The sequence below is a fragment of the Vanacampus margaritifer genome, chromosome 1, assembly GCF_051991255.1.
Source record: "Vanacampus margaritifer isolate UIUO_Vmar chromosome 1, RoL_Vmar_1.0, whole genome shotgun sequence".
Lineage (NCBI taxonomy): Eukaryota > Metazoa > Chordata > Actinopteri > Syngnathiformes > Syngnathidae > Vanacampus > Vanacampus margaritifer.
The window spans coordinates 14,021,382-14,043,333 of record NC_135432.1 but is presented as its reverse complement, the minus strand read 5'-3'; the positions used below and the strand labels follow the sequence as shown (position 1 = coordinate 14,043,333).

At 37.7% G+C, this 21,952-nt stretch overlaps 1 long non-coding RNA gene across 1 annotated transcript in view; it reads left to right on the top strand.

The window, feature by feature from the left end:
* Positions 1-21,952, top strand: part of LOC144035967 (uncharacterized) — a 69,157-nt gene that overhangs the window by 43,050 nt on the left and 4,155 nt on the right. The window contains exon 6 of the long non-coding RNA XR_013288545.1: positions 12,732-12,939. This is a non-coding gene — a long non-coding RNA (uncharacterized LOC144035967). The remainder of the gene's footprint in view (positions 1-12,731; positions 12,940-21,952) is intronic.

Below are 21,952 nucleotides of genomic sequence, written 5' to 3'. Positions count from 1 at the left end.
ATCTTGTCCGGTGAGTTGAGTTCATTCCAGCGCAGAAACTCACACTGTAAAAAATAGCTGTAAAAATATGGGGAAATTTTAACAGTAGTGAACCATTTTTCATTAATACTGTTGAATACTGTAAATTCTGACGTCATGGAGGAACAAATATTTACAGCAAGCTTCTGTAAAATAATACGGTACAAAGCAGTTTCTTACTTTTTTTCTCTTTTTTTTTACATTCAGGCACTGCAATTGTACGGTATAGTATTTATTTATTTTCATTCTACTAGGACCCTTGCAATTTGCTACTCTTGCTGCCAGTAGTTTACTGGAAATTGAATCTATTTTTATTATTTATTTTATTTTTTTTACTGTGCAGCTGATCTTCGGCTTTTATCTAAAAAAAACTCACAGGTCCTAGTATCTGTATATAATATAATATTTACATGCTCCCAACAGGTGTAGGGGTATGAGTCTCAGTTCATCAACTTTCATTATTAGTTTTGGGTTTTTTCACAGGAGAAGCATCTGGTATGTTACGTTCATCGCAGGGGCCCTCTGTAGTATTCCCAAACTGATAGTGAAATAGTGAAATAATCTGGTTTATTCCTGTTTTAACTGTAAAAATGCATCTTCTTTGCATAATGTGTCTTGTCAGCGTTGCACTCCCCACTTGTTGACACTGAAATGTATTTATCTATTCAGGATGATGACTACTCAGCGCAGCTGCATGTAACTGATGATTCACTGCATACATTTGGGACTGCTGCAGGTCTTTTTGAGAAAAAGAGGGCAGATTTTCTTATTCAAAGTGAAGCAGGTTCTATTTGTGGCGCTTTGTCAGCATGCTGATGTTCTCACTCCATGTTGTAAATTTGTAGGCTTTTTTTTTTGTGATTTTCATTCCCTGCATCTCTTCATTTGTACGCAAAAAAAAATACTTTAAATGTATATGAACACGGTCAAAGCAGTGAAGTCGCTGCTTGGTAAGTCAGAGGCCGCATCCTTTTTTTGTAGCCCACTGAAGCAAATAAGGTGTGTCTACTTTGCACCACTGTAATAACGGTGAAATGCGGAGGCAATTGTGTAAAGGTAATAATATGATGAGGCGATAATACATTTATATGATTTTCACAGTCATAACGGCCCTGTGAGGGAAACCAGAGCTACTAAGCGGCGCAAGACGAAAATACGTTTGACACCCTTGGCTGTTTATTAAGCCTTTTAACAAACACAGAATAGACCAAATTTTAGCACCTTATGTTAAACCCTCTTTTGAGGGAAGCCGCTTTGTAAAATATTCAACAGGTGAGTTGATTATCTCCATATATCAACCACCCCGTGCCAAGTTGGATTTTCTGATGATGTTGCTTTTCATGAAAAAAGTCCCGTCTTCATTCTTCCGCCTAACTAGTTCATGTGTGACTGTATGAATAGCTACAGGCGATCCTTGCTGCAGAGTATGAATAGCAGACCAATTACTTTGGCCCAGATGGAGCTTTAGGCTCCTTTGAGAACGCCCTATCTTTGCACACACACAGGAAATTTAAGAACCACCTACTTCAATGGATACAGTAGGCATATTAAATTGATGTTAGACAGATGGAAATATTGGACATGTTTGAGCCAAGATGTGTGAATCATTCCACATCATCTTGATGGAACACACCACATGTGTGCTATGGGGGACCAAAACTGCCCAAATTCTAAATAAATAAATGACTAAAAGTGAAAATAAAAACGAATATAAGAAATATCATTCGAAAATGAAATCCCCAAAATATATATAAATGGAAATAAAAACAACTATATATATATATATATATATATATTCATCATTTATTTATTTATTTATTTAGTCATTTATCTATTTTTAATTTTGTCAGTTTCGGTCTATACTGCCAGGTCGAAATGTTATTAAAATGAGGGGGCGGTCCTAAGCGTGTCTTGGTTTGGACTCCGCCGTTGCAAACCACCTTCTTTGCCGAGCCACTCACTCGACCAATGAAAGGCAGTTTGCGACGGCGGAGTCGAACCCAAAACAAGCTTAGGACCGCCCCCTCATTTGAATAACATTTTGTCTCGACAGTATGGACCAAAACTGACAAAAATTACATATAAATAAATGACTAAAAGGGAAAATAAAAACGGATATAAAAAATATAATTCAAAATGTATTAATTTATGTATATATATATATATATATATATATATATTGAGGGGGTTCCATTTATATATATTTTTTTAATTTAATTTTCGATTTTTTTTTTATATCCGTTTTAATTTTCACTTTTAGTCATTTATTTATTTATCTAGACATTTATTTATTTTAAGTTTTGGTCCATAGTATGCACGCTACAGCCGCAAGAACACAAATGAACTATACATATGTGCTAAATTATATTATATATTTATATCATGATACTATATATTAATATTGCGAATATTATTCTTTAAATTTTATAACAAACTTAACCCATTCTTAACCTGCAAAGAGGGTATCTTGAGTCAATATATCACTTCAACAAACTGCACTTCCTTGACACCAATTACTGTATTACTTTCCTATTTTGTCAGGGTTTGGGGGGTATTTTAGGGCTTTTCAGAAAGAGCACAAAAATGCAAATCTGTCAATTTGTGAGGAATGAACCACAAATATGCAATGAATTATTGTCTAACACAGCCAGCAGATAACATATAAATTTTACCTATGTTCCAATTTTCAAAAAGAAGCACAATGTGACAAAAATTCCGTGACCCTCTCAATCCAACTCATGGACATAAACATATATAGCTGTATACCGCTCTGTGGTCGCCATGGTAACGCAGGGCCATAGTCATGTCAGTACACCACGCAGTAGAGTGTAGTGTGTGCTCTGAAGAGTGACCTGTGCTATTTTAAGCATGTTTGTTAAGACATATGTGAACTGTTTTAATTTGTGAAAAAAATGACATAATAGATCTGAGCAGTCCAAACCTGAGTGACTGTATAAAATAGCAGTGTGTGTATGTGTGTGTGTGCGTGCGTGCGTGTGTCTCCTATCTCGAACGAAGCCAGGCTTCCTGGTGCTCACCCAACCAATGGACATATGGCCAATCTCCCTTCGTCTGTTGTGTTATTTACGGCTCAGTAGCCCATCATTTGTTTTACCTCTCAGAAACCATCGCGACACCTGTTAGAATCCACCAATAAAATCATGTTTTTATTAAAGCTCAATAATGCTCGAAATTCCAACAGCAAAACAAAATGACAAAAAAAATCTTAACTTTCCTAATCTGAAAAAAAAGAGTACACCTTGCATATGTTTTTTTCCTCTTTTTTTTCAGATTAGACAGAGAACACCAGAAGCTGTTTTGTTTTGTTTTGTTTTTAAATGAAACATTTCTGTTAAGAAAGAACAAGGGTTGGGAATTGTTTTGGTTGTGTCATTGTTTTTTACATTGTGTCGTCATCTGTGGTGGAAAAAAGTAGCAATCTCCCTTTTCAGTCAGGAGTATTAACTCATTCACTCCCAGCCATTTTCACAAAAACATTCCCCTTCACTCTGTCTTATTGGAATTTGACTGATTTTGCAAGGCCCCCAGAATATTGTGTTCTATTGCTATAAAAACAAGACCTACCAAAAGAAAGACTAGAGTCTCTTCTTTCATCAGAAAAAAAAACTTTTTTCTATCGGTTTCCGTTTTCCAGCAATTAGCATTAGAACATAGCTAAATTTCATCATTATTCACAAATCAATTTAGAATTCTGAGTAATTGAGGGTTCATTTCCTATGCTATGCTGCCACCTGCTGGCCATTTGTGTAATAACTACCATTTATTCAACCGCTCTTTGCAGTTGAGAGCCTGCATCAAAGCCTTTTGTATGCTCTCGCATAAAAAACATATAAATACGTCTTTGGGACACTTAAAACATTTAACATAGAACGTATTTATACGTTTTTGGGAGCAAATAAGTTGAGTACAGATGTTTGAATGTAATTGTCTGTATTGTACATTTAAATAGAATTATGATGGCAACAGCCATTTCTCTCCACTTTAACCCTTTCAGGGACAGTGGACACTACAGTGGACAGCTATTGAAGATGCTTTCTCCTACATGAATGAATCTTTAAAAAAATAAAATAAAATCTTAAAAATCCTGACAAATGTTATCATAATTCGTGCCTAAAATGACTATTTTTATGAAGCCAATGCAAAAATAAAATGTTTCGTTCACCTTTGCTGGACTCTAAGCCAGCTCACTGCTTATTTAAAGTCACATTTAGGAGAGAGGTAAATTGCAAAGCCAGGATCGATTCAAGGGAGCAGGTGAAAATGTAATCATGTGTCATGTTCACAAGCATAAATCAACATCAGCATTTATTTCAAGTCCGGCTTCTGTTGTGCGGATGATTGTGAGTCCGATATTTAATTGGAGCTCTAATTTCCTCGCCTAACACCCGAGGGGAATCTATATTCGCCAGCTGGTCTCATAGGTCGTCAGGGAGCTCGTTCACTTCCTGCCCCGGCCTCAAAACCAACGCTGAATATGACTGACTTTAGAAGCCAAAACGGTGGTGCAGGAGAATTGCAGTCTTTTTGGTATATGGTTTCATTTCAGCAGCTCTATTTGGCACATTTGAAGCCACATTGAATTTCATTGAATTTGTTGTTCTCACATTTTGTTTGTAGCTATAAAAACGACAATCAATAATGAAATATCTAAATAATCCTTTAGTGCTCAATTGCATGCTTAAACACATGGAAATGATTTCCATTCAGTTATTTTATGTGAGCAATGATCTTGACTAAATGTTACTTTTTTAATGGATAATATTCTCTCGGTGGCACTCACTGCTTTGAGGTCTGTCCAAACCGGAGATGCATCGATCCCGTGTCGTGAGCTCCTTGAAATGAATCATCCTGCACCTCAACACTTACACGCCTGATCAATAACAGGAAGACAGTCCTCACTTGCCATTTGGTGTGTTGGTAAAGATTCCTTTCTTCATCCGTTTGACAGCACGTCTTAGTTGTGGGATCGAGGGTTGTCTTCACTGGGGAAAAAAACTGATGTTTGCGTAGAATCCCTTGGAGCAGAGGCAGAAAATGCTCAGCACCCAGAGGGAGGATGTGTCCTGGATGCCAATTCATCTTTTGTAACTGTTCAAATGCCGCCTTGCTCCACAAGCTATGAACATGAGAGACCATCACAGACGTGTTGCACAGATAAGAAAAGGACATGGCATTTTATGGAAAACAATTTAAAGCACTTGGGTCAATTTGACATGTACAAGTTTATTGAAACAGTGGCTCCATTTGTATTTGTATTCCAAAAAAGAAAAGCCAAAGACCCATTATTGACTGTCATTGATTGCCGTTGAGCTAGGCACCCAATTGTGTCCGAATTTCAGCCACCGAGCTGTTAACTCATTCACTGCCATTGACGGCTATAAACGTCAAAAATTCATTTGAACTATTTCTATTAGTTTAACGTTTTTTTTTCCACTTTTGTTAACAAGAGTATAAAACCCTAGACTTTTTTTTTTATTCTTTAATTTCATTTTTCCAAAAAAGATTATTAAAAATTAGGGGTGTCAGGCAAATAAATTATGACAAATTAGGGGCGATTAAAATTTGTAATTGTAATTAATCGCATGACTTCAATAGTTAACTCACGATTAACCACAAATTGTATATCTGATCTAAATGTACAATAATTTTCTTCTAGGTTTTCATACTCTTGTTAACAAAAGTGAAAAAAAAAAAGTTTAACTAATAGAAATAGTTCAAATGAATTTTTGTCGTCTATAGCCGTCAATGGCAGTGAATGAGTTAATTTTAAGTAAGTTTAAAGAATCTGGAGGTGTTCCTCCTCTTTCATTCCATTTACTTAGTTGGCTGATTATTAGCAAACATGAATCCATTGTGTATTTTTATATAGCTGTATTAACAGCACAAACACCAACAAGGGTAACAACAATGCTTTAATATGGTCACTATGGTAACGCTTTTCATAAATGATACCATACGATGTAACTATATTATCAGTATATTTTTACTCATTTTGCTAGCTTGTGGATTTAATATTAGCGTTAGCGACTGAGATAATTAGCATCTTGACATGCGTCAAGAGTCCATTATATAGACTGTTGAAACAGAGAGAATCCGGTCACTTTTCAAAATGAAATGTTTTTAGCATTGGCTAAACCGGAATTACTGTAAGATTTTTTTTATTCTTTCCATTTCAAGTGAGCAGCCCGCCGCGACTCCGTAGTTTTAAAACCACTGTATTTAAATGACTCCAAATGACTTGTTTGAATCTACGACTCTTCTTCTTTGATCTTCATTTTTCCTTGGACTATTGTTCTGCATATCAACTGAGTGCTGTCAAACAAATTTCACGCTGAAGCTGGCAAAGACAACGGGGTAGCTGCAGCCAATGATCCCTAACAAGAAGTTAATAGAACCTTGGCCTTATCAACTTAGAAGGCATTCTAGAGCAAAGGTTGGCAATTTAAATTGTCGAAGAGACATTTGGACTGTCTCCCACAGGAAAACCAAAACACCCTTTTGACGCATAAAGTAATGAATAACAGTTCATACATCTTTTTTATTCTTTTCTACTTGTTTGTGTAAAAACGTTAATATTTTGCATTTTATGAAATCTGTCCATTCCTGAACTCTAAATTGTACAGTATTTCTGCATGTAACAAAAACCCACTTGGTTGCTTGGTTAAAGCTTATTTTAACTGTCTATTTGAGTCCTTATATTTATTAAATAAATGCTAAGTCCACTGGTAGCAAACCCCAAAAAATAAAACGTCCACGTTTGTGTTCCATCAGTGCAACCAGCTGTCAACCTGACAAGAAAATGATTTGACTTAACAATGTGAAACATATATTTGCATGATGGTCGCCAATTTCACCAACCAAGTTCACAGCGTCGGCACATCAGGGCAGTAAGATGTCACCTTCATCTTCTCACACGATTGGAAGCTGTCATCTGTGCGGTGTGAGAGATGTGCAATAAAGATTTTCTTTTCTTAGATTTATCCATGGTTTACGTACTGGGGTCGAATAGCTCAGTAAATCTTGGCACAAGGTTTTGCACATAATGTATGTGATAAAAGCGGTACTGTTTTATTTTCATGTTACAACATCACCACATTATTAACTCATTCCCTGCCATTGACGGCTATAGACGTCAAAAAAATCATTTTAACTATTTCTATTAGTTTAAAAAAATTCTACTTTTGTTAACAAGAGTATGAAAATCGATATATTTTTTATTGTACATTTAGAACAGATATAAAATGTGTGATTAATTGTGAGTCATTACTTAACTCACGATTAATGACACATTTGATATCTGTTCTAATAGTGCAAAAAAAAAAATCTAGGTTTTCATACTCTTGTTAACAAAAGTGGAAAAAAATGTTAAACTAATAGAAATAGTTCAAATGAATTTTTGACGTCTATAGCCGTCAATGGCAGGGAATGAGTTAATATTCAGCGTCATAAAGCAAACTAAACTAAAATGACTCATTGTATATTTTACTATGACACCGAGAGCCACAACAGAAGGATGAAAAAGCCACATGCGGCTCTGGAGTCACAGGTTCTCCAGCCCTGTTCTAAAACCTTCCGCACCACTTATTAAATGAATGTGACTCAAAAGTCTCTGCACGCTCCTTTTTCTGTTTCATTTCAGGTATAATTTGGACGGACGGACATAAGGCCGTCAGCATTTGACAGCTTTTAGGCTTTGTAGTTTTTCTGAGCATATCATTTCTTTGCCCGTGGCGACGTCAGGTATGTTGATCATCATAATCTTCCACTTGAAGCCTTTGAACAACCTGAGGTCGGTACGGGTTAAGCTTTATCACTCTCGGAAGCATCCACTGAATTGAGATTTTGTTGATGCTGAATTCCAGTGCAACCCTCAGCATAGACTTTCATTTGCTTTGCGTAAGAGTTCCGTTTTCATTATTGGTGGGAGTAGCTGGCCTTCCACTGTGTGTTATGTCAAGAACTCATCCACATTCTAAAAACAGTTGGGTCAAAAATAACCCAAATTGGATCAAAAAGTCACCGGAAAGTTGGTTCAAATGAATGGCCCACCAAACAACCTTTAAAAAAAAACAAAAAAAAAACGACGACAACATTTTGGGGGAGACTGACCCAACTTTTTGGTTTGTGCATGAAATAAAAAGATTAGGGTAAAAAAGGGACCGAACCAATGTTTTGGTTTATTTATTTAAACCAAAAAGTTGGTCCAACTGAATGACCCATCAAACAATAAAAAATAAATTAAAAAGACTAAATATTGGGGGGACTGACCCAACTTTTTGTTTTGTGCATGAAAAACTAAAATATGGGTAAAAAAACGATTGAAACAATGTTTTGGTTTATTTATTCAAACCAAAAAGTTGCATCAAATGAGTAACCTACAAAACAATCTATTTTGAAGGGATAGACCCAATGTTTTGGTTTATTTATTTAGACCATAAAGTTGGTCCAACTGAATGACCCATCAAACAATAAAAAAAAAAAATTTAAAAAAAGACTATTTATTTATATATTTATTTGTCTTTATTTATTTTGTAAACCCAAACAATAAAAAAATTAATGAAAAAGACTAAATATTGGGGGGACTGACCCAACTTTTTGTTTTGTGCATGAAAAACTAAAATATGGGTAAAAAAGCATTTGAAACAATGTTTTGGTTTATTTATTCAAACCAAAAAGTTGCATCAAATGAGTAACCTACAAAACAATCTATTTTGAAGGGATCGACCCAATGTTTTGGTTTATTTATTTAAACCAAAAGTTGGTCCAACTGAATGACCCATCAAACAATAAAAATAAAAAAAAGACTATTTATTTATATATTTATTTATGTTTATTTATTTTGTAAACCCAAAAAAATGTTTGAATGAATAACCCACTAAACAACCTTTTTTTTTTCATTAGTATTGTATTGGAACCTTTTTTTTTCTTTTCTTTTTTTAGATGATCTTTTGGGGTTTGCATGTAAACCCTAAAAGTTGGGTCAAAAGAATACATTTTGGGTTGCTTTGTGTGTTATTCGTTTGACCCAACTTTTGGGGTTAGAAATGATTGACCCAAGAATTTGTGTCGGCGGTCCCTTTTTGACCCAAATTGGGTTAACTGTTTTTTGAGTGTCTTTTTGAGAAATTTGCCATGGATAGCATAAATTGGAGCACAGTGACAGTAAGGATCTTAAACTGCCGCTAAACAGCAATCACTAAAGCTGTTTGTTGTGTAATCATTCAAAAACAACTGTCCCAATAAATCAGCATTGTTGGTGAGTCCGTCAATCAAATGTTGGAGTGCCTTGTGAGCACATCGTGTCAGTGAAATGTTTCTTCCCAATGCTACACTGATGCATTGTTTTCGGTTTTGTTTAGTGTCACCCTTCGGCCGAAGAGTGCTGAGTCAGTTGCTGAAGACAAGGTCTCCTCGCGCCACTTTTCCACCCTGACAGCTGAATTATTCATTAAAGCAGAGAAAAGCACAGAGGACCTTGTTAATTTCTCAATGGGATTGTTGGCTGTCCTCACGCTCGGCCGTCCGGCGCAAAGACACAATAGGAAATGATGTGTGAGCATTAGACAAATGCGCATTTATGAAACAGACGTCGGTTACTATCCACGCAATTAAACGTGCTCCGGACGATTCACTGGCTGCAGAGCGGATAGATTTTGTGTTTCCTGCATTAGCCGCACGCTCAAGGACATTCAACAGTGTTGTGTGGGAGTCCGAAGCAGACCCTCACTGATTTATTGAGTGCACTCGAACCATCGGATACATCCAGCCGCGGCTCAAGTTGTTTTAAAGGTTGGAGACTTTGCCAGTAGTCGTCGTCATCATCGGGAGGGCGTCGGTGTCCTTTCATCCCTGGCCAACAGCCAGTCAGGCTGGCAGAGGTTAACTTAGCATATGACATTCTCAGCAGCACTGGATCCCCATAATGGAGTCAATCGGGATAAAGTGGGAGCGAACAAGGAGAAAGGGCAGATTACTGTTTCATCTGCTGTTATTGCACTCTGCCAGCGCCAGTCAGTGATGAGAGGGATCAATAGTCAGTATGAGATCATGATATCAATCATGGAAATGTAAAAAAAAATCTGCAGTGGCACGACTTGCTTTTGTACTGACAAGTCATTTGAAAGATATAGTGGCAGATTTGCCACAAACAAATTGCAAATATTTATTTTCTAAATGGGGAAAGTAAGAGATGACAAGTGCACCATTGACTTTCTCTCCTCATCAATGAATTATTTAAGACTTATATATTATGTACATCAACTATGACCAACAGATCAAAACTGGCTCAGGTTCAGAAACGGTTCAATATTTACAAGGTCAAAAATCCAGTGAGCTCCATCAAAAGCAAAAATACATCTCTGAAATGTTCAGCCCAGGTGCATCATGGGCCATAACCCTCAGGAGAAGCTAATGGCAGGTATAAAAACTGTTGACTTGCATTAAAACATTTTTATTCGCCTAGCTGATAAATGCTTCATCTGCGTGCAGGTTAACCTACAGTCTTCATTTTTTTATGCCTTTGGGTGATTTGTCTAATTTAATGTGTTTACAATGTGTGTTTATTGCGTAATGTACAATCTTGTAATTCAGCGACTGCAGAACAAATTTCCCTCCGATGCATTAAAATGAAGTATGGCGGGCGAGGACATGTTTTTCATACTGAATGATGCTGAAGGCTCTTTGGATGAGACTAAGTATCATTTTTATCACAACTTACACGTCACGTTTCTCCAGCGTGTTTTTTTCCAATTGTGTTTCACAAAAATAAATGATGTCGTGCGTGGCCATTTGGCTTACAAACACGGGGTGCGTTCAACAGCCCTCCAAGAAGAGAAGGCAGCCGAGTGCCGACTCAGCGTTATCTTATCACAATACGTATGCTTGCAAGGCTGCAGATTTGTGTCCTTTTTACCTACTGTTTCTGCATATCTTTACATCTCGTTATAAATGGGGGGGGGGAATAAGAATGTAAAGCTCTAAGTCCCACCTACCAGCAATGTTATCTGTTTGCACTAATTACGTCATTTGCATATATTTTTCTCCTCTGAGCCATTTAAATCTATGATTCCATGACTGTAGGGATGGAACAAAGGTCTCAAACTTCAAATTACAGTTAATCCATTCCAGACACCCCAAAATATTAATAAAAAATAATACGTAGTTTTACATACAGAAAACAGTGGGAAATAAATATGAATGGCTTTTTGAATAAATGTACATTTAACATCACTTATTTTAGAGCTGTCAAATGATTGTATTTTTTTTGGGATTAATCACATCTTAAAATTTTGATTAATCGTGATTTATCTCTTAATTAAAAGGCTTTTTATCAGCATTTTTTTGCCCGCCAAATTTGAAGTGCACCTGTTTTATGTTAATTATTTCAACATTAATGTTATGAGGATGTCTTCAATATTTTTTGAACCTCTCTCATCCTCTTCTTTTTCTAACCAGTTAATTACTTGCATAATTTAAAATGAAAAAGAATGAACCCAATATTTTAACATGAACACATTTCTGAATGTCATATGCAAACATTTATTAATGCTTTAATGCATGTAGTTATTTTTATTGCTCAAACACAACCTGTGCTACCTTTAATGCAACCACTCGCTGTCAAGCTAAAGGATCTGCGGTCGAAATTAATAGTGTGATTAATCTGCGTTAATATGATTAATGTGATCATTTTTTTGTGATTAATCAATCAATGAGTTAATAAATTAACTTTGACAGCACTAATATAAATGTATTTATTTATTTTTGTTTATTAATTAACTAATTTATTTATTTATTTATAGTACAAAATAATTATGAAAATACAACAGCGTATTAGGGCCAAATATAATTATTTTTTTAGAGGGTGGGGACAATATTCCAAGAAAAAAACAGTGGCAGATTTGAGAGGAAAAAAACTCAGAAACTTACGAGAAATACACGTAGCGTAGCTGTGAGGATTCGTTGGTGTTTAATGAAACACTGTTTATAAATGAAATGAAAAGGCAGGATGGAGACGGACTCATTCTTAATTTAAACTTTACTTGTCATACACCGCAGCTAGAGCACAGCACTTCCTGATCCCCTATCACCTGACTAACACTAACCAATCAGAAGCTAGCATACTTTAGGGAAATGCCAAAGTGAATGACAAATGATGAGCAGCAGATTCGACATATCAACTTAGATATTTGTACATACAAACAAAAAACAAAATGTATGAATGTGTAAATAATAATTCTGGAAACATAAATGTACAAGTATACATTTTAACAAATTAACTTACATGCTTGATCGTCCGGGTGTGGACCTTCGCAAAGTGAGGCGTCTTTGTTGTTGGCCAGTGGCCGTACACAACGCTTCATAGAGCGTATGTGTTAATGCTTAAGAGTTCATCTCTGTTGAAGCAATTACTATCTCCTTTTTTGAAAACCTGACCAAAAAGTATTGGCACAAACATTTGAGTAGTATACTACATGTATTTCTCGTAAGTTTCTTGAGTTTTTTTCTCGCAAATCTGCCACTTTATAAACTCGCATATTTTCTCTGAATATTGCCCCCGCCCTCTATATAATATCGATAATATCTAATATGGCCCAAATATGCCGTCGTATGAAAAACAAATGGCACAAAAAAAAGCCTAGCCTACGTTTTTTTCCAACTTCCCACTCCTGATGCATTTTTCGACCTGTTCACAGGGTACTTGGACTCAGCCACACAAGAGGAGCAACAGATGGGCGGCCTTGAGGCGGCGCCTGAGAGACTTCAGTGAGGGCCGAGCTGCCGTGTGATTGCTGCAATCAGGTGTGCGTTTCCACAAAGGCCCCTGCTGCTCTTTTCATGTATCAGGGTTGTTGTGGCCTCGGGATAATCGGAGACACAAAACAACAGCGGCATCTGTGGCAGGTAATGATCCCCTCTCCAAAAATCTGTCTAATGATGGCCCTCGACCGTTTGTTGCAGTTAAAATCACTGTTGCTCGTTGGCAATTTGTCCTCCAGCAACACGTGCGGCACGAGTTGTGCGAGCAGCTTGCTGGAGTTACAGCCGCGGATCAGCGGTCAACCGGGTTGACGTGACACCCATGCAGCTTTTATTTACTGCTAAGCCGGTCTGCTGCCATAAATTGGGCCGCGTGGTGCCGAAGGTCAGCTGTGAAACGGGAATGGTTGCATCAGATAATGAGCACTATAAGCTCTGGTTGCAACATACTGTAATGATCACAGAAGACAAGAACACACAGGGACAGCAACGCAATGTTTCGCAACTAGGCCCAGGTCTTTAGTGCACCATTTTAATTCATTAACTAACTCATTCACTGCCAGCAGTTCAAAGCAGAGTTCCCCATGTTGCCAACCATTTTAGAGAAGAGCTTTCAAAACGCATAGCGGCAATATAAGCATCAAGCCTCCTAAAAAGTGTCAACTCTTCTTTTACAATCTTTAGTCATCAGTAGAGAAAGTTAAAAAAAAAAAAAAAAAAAAGCGTGTCTATTGATTTGGTCACTTACATTTTGAGCGATACTAATCTACATACAATAATGCAGACTGGCTGATTGCCACCCCGCCATACAATACATTATATACATATTTACAATTTTATTTATTCATTGAACCATTATTTAACCAGGAAAACCCCATTGAAATCCGCAGATGTCTTTTTCAAGGAAGTCCTGGCCAAGAGGCGCACTACGTATGCGAGTATGTGGTCTCTGTAGGCTATAGCACAGATTTTCACCTATTGCGGGCAGATATGGAACATATGTTCCAAATCAAACATTTTGAATTAGGCTTGAAGTTTTTACTTTTTCATACACACTATATTCTTATTTAGTTATTTTATAAGTATGGTTCATTTAAATTTTTTTATGTGCAATATTTTTTTTAATTAAATCATTATAAATGGATTTCAACAAAAATAATTCTACTATTCTAAAAAAATATATACATATATATATATATATATATATATATATATATATATATATATATGTGTGTATATGTATATATATATATGTATATATATTTAAAAAAAAAAAAACATTTGTTAAAAATTTTTTAATTGATTTGTTTGTTTGTTTTTAAAAAAAAAAGGAGAGCAATGATGATGTCAAATCGAATGAACAATACTGAGCTCTCCTAGAAAAAAAAATACTAATAATAATAATAATTCTACGTTACATGCAGTCCCACTCGTGTCAACACAGTATTTTGATTAATATTGCATTTGTGGAATATGAATAAAGCCGTAAACTCCACCTATTTTTATCCATCTCAGGGCCATTTTGCCACTTGCTGTAAACAGCTTGCGAATATCACATGACCAAACTCATAAATTAGTGAGCCGTGATTGGTCATTAGAGCCCTGAGCCACTGTGATGTCATTTTCAGTCGCCAGCAAGTGGCAAAATGGCCGCCCCCTGAGATGGATAAAAACAGCTGGATTTTCCTGTTTAATTCATATTCTACAAACAAATTCTGTTTTCAGACTAGTGGCAAACGCAACATATTATTGTAAAGAAAATAATTTTGAGGTGGAACAGCTAGTTTAAAAAGGTATGGCAAGTCAAGTCCCACCACGAATGACAACATGGCACTTGTTGTCCAAAAGCCCCAGTGACCTATTCAAACACAAACTGCAAGTGATCCAGTACCGCGGCGCGGACACGCAACACTTCCGACCACGGGGGCTCCCTCCCTTGATCCCGTCTCCCGTGCGCCTGCTTTAGTAAGCACGCTAAAAGCGGTGCCGTGTTGCTGTGGTCTCCATGTTAACATTGTGGCTGTCAAAGGCCATCATGGCCCTTCAAAGGATGATGGCTCTCTAAAGTGGGCTCTCTCGGTAGCAGCCATTTTCCACTTGACTGGTCCCACACACTAGGGGGACTGGTAGCCCCTAGCAGCTGGGCCCGACTGCCCACTGGGGGTGGGGAGAAGGAGATGAATGGGCTGGATGTGTCAGGAGTGGACTAATGGCGAGCATGGAAGGACGTCTATTTGCATCAAGAGGTGTTGGCAATTTGTCCTTACATGTCCCCTTCAAAAGACCTCTGATGACGCAGTTACTGCTCAGATGTTACGAAATGTAAGTGCAGCCGCTCGGTCATTAATGGCGCCACTTCGTCAAGCGCCTGACAGTCAAAAGGAGGCGTCGTCGCAATTGCGGCCGCTGGTCTCCGAGTCCAATGATTGACAAAATCTCAACGAGAACCTTTTTGTTGTTTCTCGACATGACTGATAATGTGACTATGTGTCAGCACCGGGGTCTGCATTTTCATAAATCATTTCTTGACATCACGTCAGGGCGGCTGGCAGTCTGTAAATTGCCTCTGCATTGACAATACAAAAGAGCTCCGCTGGGATTGAAGGAGTTCAGTGTCTATTTGCGGCTGCAAAATTAGCTTGACCTTCTCCCAAACGGTGATCACGGCGGCCTGGATATGAACCCGACACAAGTCAAACGTCAACGCAAACAATATTATGAAGAGGATCCGGCGAGAGGCGCCGGAGCCGCCCGCCATGAACCAGACGTGGGCTCGGCACGGCGTGAAGGTAATAATTAGCTCGCTGCGGCGGGGTAACATGTTTGCACCCCGTCCTGCTGGGAAGCTCTGTAATTGGTCCCCTCATGTGGCACCATCGGGCCCTAGAACAAAGAGTTCCCTGAGGGGAGATCCATGCTGACCCGAGCTGAACCCCCTCCAACACACACACACACACACAAACAACAATGACAGGCAGTAGCATTTACATATGCTGACAGACTTGTCTCTTCCTCTGGTGAAGTGCTCGCCACTTCATTAAAGCAACATCAATACCCGCTGATAGAAAACAAGGAGTGGGCCGTGGATGCGTCGCTGTCCGCCGAAAATGACACCGGCCCGTCACATTCGATTTCAAATAAATGGACGTTTATCAAATGGCGAGTACGCGGCGGAGGGTTCGTGATGGCGTATTGTCCGCATGCATCAGCGAGCTACAAGCTGTTCACCTGGACGTCAGCTGCCAAAACGCGGGCGCCTCCGGCTTCCACTAAGCAAATTGCCTCCTACCAGAAAGTGTTATTTTTGCCATGCTCTCTTTCCTACTTTTTGTGTGTTGTTGTGTATATCAGCATTTATTCCATATTCTTAAAATCCAGCTCAAGGTCCATGTACTAGTACGCCCCTTCTCACTAGTATGACAATTACTTTTTATTTTACCGTTTTTTTCTGTATTTTAAAAATATTAATTTACAAAAATAAACTTTGATTTTATCAAATGTAAAATAACATGAAATCACTGTAACTGTAAAAACACACAGAATTTCTGTTATTTGACAACAACAACAAAAACTCCATTTGAAATAGCTACATATATTGATTGTTAAATTACGTTTACAAATGTATCGTAATTTCACAATTATTTGCCTGTTATTTTATGGAATAAAATGTAAAATTCTTCTTTAAAACCCTGAGAAAAAAAAAAGGAAAAAATATATATACTGTATACTGAGAAATGAACAGTAAAAATATGTAATTTTTCCATGATTTGTTTGTGAATTGACTTTTTTTTGAAAAAAAAATTGTAATGTCCTATAGATGCTAGCATTCATTTATTTTGAAAGGACATCTAATGAGATATACACTGTAACAAAAAATATATATCGTAAAAAATAAACAGGTAATTTTCCAGCAGCTGGGGTGCCAGAAAAATACAGTAAAATAACAGAAAATTACTTTTACGTAAAAACGTCTTTTTCCATAATTAAAGTACCAAGTATACATTTCATGAGATGCAAAATTAAAAAACACCAGTGGCAGAGTGGATCCGTTTTTTTTGTGTGTGTGTACTTTTAGAACAACCGTGCCTCAATAGTGCTACTTTAAAAAAAAATAAAAATAGTGCTACTTTATTTAATTTCTGCTCACTAATAGGATAACTTTGGCTTAATAGTGCATATATATATTACTAGTATAATACTAGTGAATCTCTAGATGTCAACGTGTATAATCTTCTGTCATTTCAAGTTCTAATAGCAGACAGTTGTCAACTCCTGCACAGTTTTGCCTCATTAATAAAATGTTGATGTCTTACAAGTGTCCCATAGTCGTTTACTATTGCGCTGAATTGTCTTGAGTGGGGACAAAAAACATGCTAGTGCTATTGCTAATCTAGATGTCAAGAATATCAAATACATTTTCCATACCTTCCACTATTGTAGGACATTTCCGCACACTAGTAGCACAACTACATGGTGATAGTATGGAAAACGAGTGCACGAGTACTATTATTGCATTATAAAATAGCACTAGTAACATCTAGCACTTCAATAATACTGGCTAACCAATAAATTTTTTGCTGATATTTGCTCTTTTTAAAAAAAAAAAGCTGATTTGAATCTTTTTTTACACAACATATGACAAAGATAATGACGTTAAAAAAAGTTTTTAAAAATCTGCTGATTTTTGACAATTTTTATGCAACATACGACAAAGATAATGACGTAAAATAAAATCTGTAAAAAAATCTGCTGATTTTTGGCAATTTTTATCTCTGTTGTAAAGTCAACCAAATACCAAAGGACAAAGTATTTTATTATTTTTTAACTAATCGTCCGATGAATCAGTTGTTGGAAGTTTATTCTGCCAAATATTGGAATTGCCATCGGCCTAAAAAGAAAAAAAATCCATTCAGTACTAGTAGCATGACGTAGTTGTCAACTAGTGCACAGTAAGTTACATGTAAGTTGTACTACTAGTACCAAATTGGTGCATTTTGGTGCTAGTAATAGAATCCAGGAGGTCTAGGAAGCTACCAGTGTTTAATACGACAGACTCATTGTGTTACGAGTTCAGCACAGTGGTATGTATAGTAGTTACTTTTGCCTCACAAGCAACATGGAGTTGTTTTACTAGTGAGGGAAGAGCGTACAGTAAAACACACGTCATCATGGGATCTAGGTGCAGGATCCAATGTATTGCAGATTTATTAATTTATTAATTAATTTATTTTTGTCTAATTCAAATTTGCTCTGTTTATTTTTGGTGTATTTCCACTGTCAGTCACTAGAGGGCGGTACACTATTGTGTTGTGTTGTACACATAAGGACTAGGCTGCCCTGTGAATAGTTTTTTTTTTTCACAAACCCAAAATATTCAACACTGACAAATATTCAGTACGCATTTTTCACACACAAGAATGTGTTAAATATGTAGATTTTAAAAATCCCTGAAAAAAAGGGGGGAAATTTTAAATACTGTGAAAATGTTGTGAATATGCGAACCTGCGGATTCTGAACCGTGAGTTTCTGGGGATCAGCTATTGTATTGAGTTGTGTTGTGCTATAAATGGGAAAGGAGTGAAAAGAGGAAGTAACTCGGCAAGCTCAGCCTCATTTTTGCTGAAAAGAAAACCTTGAATGTTTCAATCCTCGCTCATCCTGCTTTTTACGCCAACAGAAAGTAATTGCATTTTATTATGTACATCTTTTGGCATGATTATCGATTTCTATACCACGGATTTTTACCTATTGTAGTAGAGGGGGTGTTACTCTACTACTGTAATAAATTGAAAATAATGCTCATGTAGCTTTATGTAAAGCCGTTAGAGTATTAACTCGGTATCCTTGATATATCCAGCCTAAGGTCATTCTGATTTTCCAAAGATGAAACGAGTATTGGAACGCATTAATAGTAAGACATAGTCTATCTACTAATGCGCTCTAGCCATTCTAATTTCTCACCAAATTTTCTTACTAGTGAGGATAAACAGCGCACTGGCGCATTGACCTTAATCTGGATATCAAGGCTATGGAATGAATGCTTAAAGGGCTTTCCATAGACGAGGCGCAGTCACACACAGGTGACGCATCTGTCGATTCAGCAAGGCGAGCTGCAGCGGCTTCACGCTGGCGACTTCACGCAATCATCGCTTTGCATTCACACTGCTGCGAATTCTCTTATCCAGTTAGAGGCTAAATCCTCCTTCCCGTACCGCTCATTTAACTAAGAGGCGCACTGGGGGGAAGCCAGGCCGTGCGTACGCACGCCGAGGGGGTCTTCGCTCTCGGGGAGGCGCCTGACGTCCTGACCAGATGGACCTCTCGGTGGCGGAGCATGTTGAGCGGTCGCACGGCAGAGAAGAGCGCAGGATCTCGCGGGGGCCAACACTCGGCATCCAGGTGGCCCCGGCCCCTCCTGACCAGCTGGAGGAGCGAAGGGACCATCTGACACTGCCGGGGAAATGATACACTTTTTGTTTTGTCTCCACACAAAGACCCGCAGCTAATCAAGGAATTTGGCTCATGAAGCTTAATGGCAAAATCCTTTTGACTGCGTCGACAGCGTAAATGTGTTCAAGGTCATGTTATGAACAGGAGAGTTGGGATACTATTTAGCTCTTTAATTGCATACTGCTCGTTTTCCGCGCACACATGGTGCCTCATTTACGAAAGGTTTGCACCTGCAAAAGCAGATGCGAACTTGATTGTGCACACAGATGTAAAAGCTGAGCTAACCGGGTGCAACCGGGATTGCGTCCGTCGTGCATGCTAACTAGCAATGCGAGTAGAGTAAGAGTTTATTGCAAGCCCAATTCAATCATTCAAGTCAGTTGTCAAACCTTTGTCCTCAAGCACTACAGCACCTAGAAAAAACGGAGTACTCATATGGATAATAAGATTTGGGGGAAAAATTGTCATTGTGGAAAACGCTGCATTGACATTGAAACAAGTAATTGCATTGTAAAAGGTTGTACAGTGGGACCTTGGCTCACGAACTTAATTGGTTTCCACAGAGAGTATGTGAGCCGAAAAGTTCGTCTTCCAAACAAGTATTTCCCATAGGAAACCATTGAAATGAGAATAATCCGTTCCCAGGTCCCCCATAAAACACAATTTTCTACTAAGAAAGCCTTAAAACTACACAAAATATACCTTATTTTACGTATAATAAATGTGCTATTTTATTGTAATTAAAGAAATACACTGTACTGTATAATAAAGTGTTTTTATTTGCAAAACTTGCAACTTGCCTTTGTGATGGTACAGTAGTTGAAGGCTTGATGGAATGGAGTGGGAGGAGGAGGGAGGGAGGGAGTTACTGTTTGGAAGGAGAGTCCTCCGGTGTGGCTTCTCTTCTTTGCTTCTTATCCTTGTTGCTGACTAAAAACCTCTTAATTGACACCTGTTGGTAGACTTAGCGTACTGGTACTGGGACGCTAAGTCACACAAACGCGCACCTCGTTCGTGTTTGTCGATGATCTCCTTCTTCTGCTCGACCGTAATTTTCTTCAATGTCTTCTTAGGCTTAACACTAGCCTTTTGTGGGATCTTTTTCGGTCCCATGGTAGCAAAAGTACACTCCAAAAGTACTCCAAAATGATCCAAATTGTTTACCGAACACAAACCACGTCCGCACTCAAACAAAGGGGGCGACGAACTGGGACGCCGTGAGCGTGCGTCAGCTTCTCGTGATTTCTCGTGTCGCGAGATTTGGTTCGTCCGCCGAAAACTAGTTCGTCAGCCGAGACAAAATGCTCGCGAAGTTAATGTTCGTGAGGCGAAAAGTTCGTGAGCTGAGGTACCACTGTATTAAAAAATAAAATACAGGCATTAAAAAATACACTAGGTTTCAAATTAGGGTTATGGTTCCGAAGTAGGGTTTGAAAGTAGTATTAGTGTTTCGACGCAGGGTTCAAATTAGGGTGTAAGACTAGGTCGGAGTTTCAAAGTAGGTTTTCAAAGTAGGGTTAGGTTAGGGTTAAGGTTAGGGGGTTAGGTTTAGGGTTAGGTTAGGGTTAGGTTAGGGTTAGGTTAGGGTTGGGTTAGGGTTAGGGTTAACGTTTCAAAGTAGGATTAGCATTTCAAATAAAGCATTTTAAATAGGGTTAGGGGTTCAAACTTGTGTTGGGGTGTTAAATTAGGGTTTCAAACTAGGATTTTGGTTTCTAAGTAGGGTTTCAAACCAGGGTTAGGGTTTCAAAGAACGACTTCAAACTAGGTTTATTGTTTCAAATTAGGGTTTGAAGCTAGGGTTATGTTTCAAATTAGGGTTTCAAATAATGTTTTCAAACTTAGGTTACGTTTTCAAAATAGAAGTTCAAACTAAGTTTCAAAGATGGTTTCAAATTTGGGCTGGGTTTCAAACTAAGGTTAGGGTTTCAAACTAGGGGTAGTGTTTCAAATTGGGGTTTCAAACTTGGGTTGGGGTCTCAAATTATGTTTTCAAATTAGGGATATGGTTTGAAAGTAAGGTTTCAAATTAGGGTTATGGTTCCAAAGTAGGGTTTGAAAGTAGTATTAGTGTTATCGACGTAGGGTTCAAATTAGGGCTAGGGTTAGTGTCGGAGTTTCAAAGTAGGATTAGCATTTCAAATAAAGGTTTTCAAACTAGGGTTAGGGGTTCAAACTTGTGTTGGGGTGTTAAATTAGGGTTTCAAACTAGGATTTTGGTTTCTAAGTAGGGTTTCAAACCAGGGTTAGGGTTTCAAAGAACGACTTCAAACTAGGTTTATTGTTTCAAATTAGGGTTTGAAGCTAGGGTTATGTTTCAAATTAGGGTTTCAAATAATGTTTTCAAACTTAGGTTACGTTTTCAAAATAGAAGTTCAAACTAAGTTTCAAAGATGGTTTCAAATTTGGGCTGGGTTTCAAACTAAGGTTAGGGTTTCAAACTAGGGGTAGTGTTTCAAATTGGGGTTTCAAACTTGGGTTGGGGTCTCAAATTATGTTTTCAAATTAGGGATATGGTTTGAAAGTAAGGTTTCAAATTAGGGTTATGGTTCCAAAGTAGGGTTTGAAAGTAGTATTAGTGTTATCGACGTAGGGTTCAAATTAGGGCTAGGGTTAGTGTCGGAGTTTCAAAGTAGGATTAGCATTTCAAATAAAGGTTTTCAAACTAGGGTTAGGGGTTCAAACTTGTGTTGGGGTGTTAAATTAG